The sequence below is a fragment of the Rhinolophus hipposideros genome (genome assembly GCF_964194185.1).
Source record: "Rhinolophus hipposideros genome assembly, chromosome: 19".
Classification (NCBI taxonomy): domain Eukaryota; kingdom Metazoa; phylum Chordata; class Mammalia; order Chiroptera; family Rhinolophidae; genus Rhinolophus; species Rhinolophus hipposideros.
The window spans coordinates 19,588,735-19,590,050 of NC_138065.1; the positions used below are offsets into that span (position 1 = coordinate 19,588,735).

Genomic DNA, 1,316 nt, shown 5'->3' on the forward strand with positions numbered 1-1,316 from the left:
ATTATTGGAGTGTTTCTTTCTTTTTTTTTTTTCTTTTTTTTTTATCCTGGGGGCACCTTTACTGTGCAGCTCCAAGAGGAGGTTAACACTGTGGGGCAGAGAGGTAAGAGAAAGGGTCAGGAGTTAGGGCGGACCCTGTGGGGGGGCGGGTAGGGCTTCTGCATCCCTCTGGGATCTGAGCCTAGAAGGCTCTAGCAGAGTCCAGCGAACACCTCAGTGGAAGCGGTATTTTCTGGCTGGCTTGAGGTTGATGTATGTGGCCTTCATCCCCTTGGCCTCAGGGTTCCGCATATCTTTGAATCGCTCCCCCTTAGTGCTCACTACCTGGTTGTCAATGTATCGGATTAGTTTCTTGGGGGCCTCCTTGGGAGCCATGGGCCGGTGAATCTTCTCATCCTCTGCACTATCTACCATCATGCACTTCTGCGCGGGTCCTGGTTGGAGCCATCCCAGGCTGTAGCCCCTCCTCCTTCCCCTCTACCAGCATCTGCACAGCTTCTTCCAAGTCCCCCCAAGCTTTGGCCAGCACCCACTGGGCCTGCTCCACCGAACAGGAAGGGAACACTTCCAGGAGTACATCCACCCCTGGCGGCAGCTCTTCCTCAGCGCCAGCTGCCTCATCTTGAGTGTCCCCAGCAGCAGGAGAAGCCCTGGTCTCTTCTTTGAACTTTTCAGTCCGCTGCAGAGGCTCTGAGGAGATGAGCACCTGACCCTGGACCTCAGAGCTCTGTGGTTGCAGGTTCTCTTTGTTCCTGGCACCACTCAACTGCCCTGAGAGCTTCTGCATCATGTCCCCTATTGTATTCCTTGGGATGTGGGCAAAGCCAGGCACATAGGCCTCCATCATCTCAGTGAAGACCTCCATATTGAAGTTCTCCCCTGACGGGCCTGAGGGGCCCAGGTCCTCCAGGACCCCGAGCCATAGGAGAAGATGACCTCATCCAAGCCACTGAGGTCAGCCTCTGGGAGGTGCGTCCGGACAAAGGCAAGGAGGACTGCGCTGACAATGCTCTCCAGCTCCATGCTCTCTCCTCTGCTCGGTCAGGGGCCGCCGGCAACTTGTCCCGCGTGGTGCCGCTCTCATCCCCGGTGTGTTTCTTTAAGCAAGTTTCTTTAACTCTGTAAGTTCTATCTTCCTCATCCATAAACTAGGAATAATAGTGTATGGCCACCTCAGAGAGAACATTATGAAAGAATAAATGTTAAGTTTTTAGCATAGTTCCTGGCATCTAGAAAGAACCCAATAAATGTAAAATTTCTTGTCCTCATCCCCCTTCTCTTTCTTTCTCTTCCATCTCCTTCATCACCTAGGAAAT

General features: G+C 52.9%; 1 pseudogene across 1 annotated transcript; it reads right to left on the reverse strand.

Moving 5' to 3' along the window:
• Positions 1 to 213: 213 nt before the first annotated feature.
• Positions 214 to 1,023, reverse strand: LOC308487406 (CUE domain-containing protein 2-like; annotated as a pseudogene). The gene has a single exon. The product of its transcript is annotated as a CUE domain-containing protein 2-like (transcript).
• Positions 1,024 to 1,316: the final 293 nt, after the last annotated feature.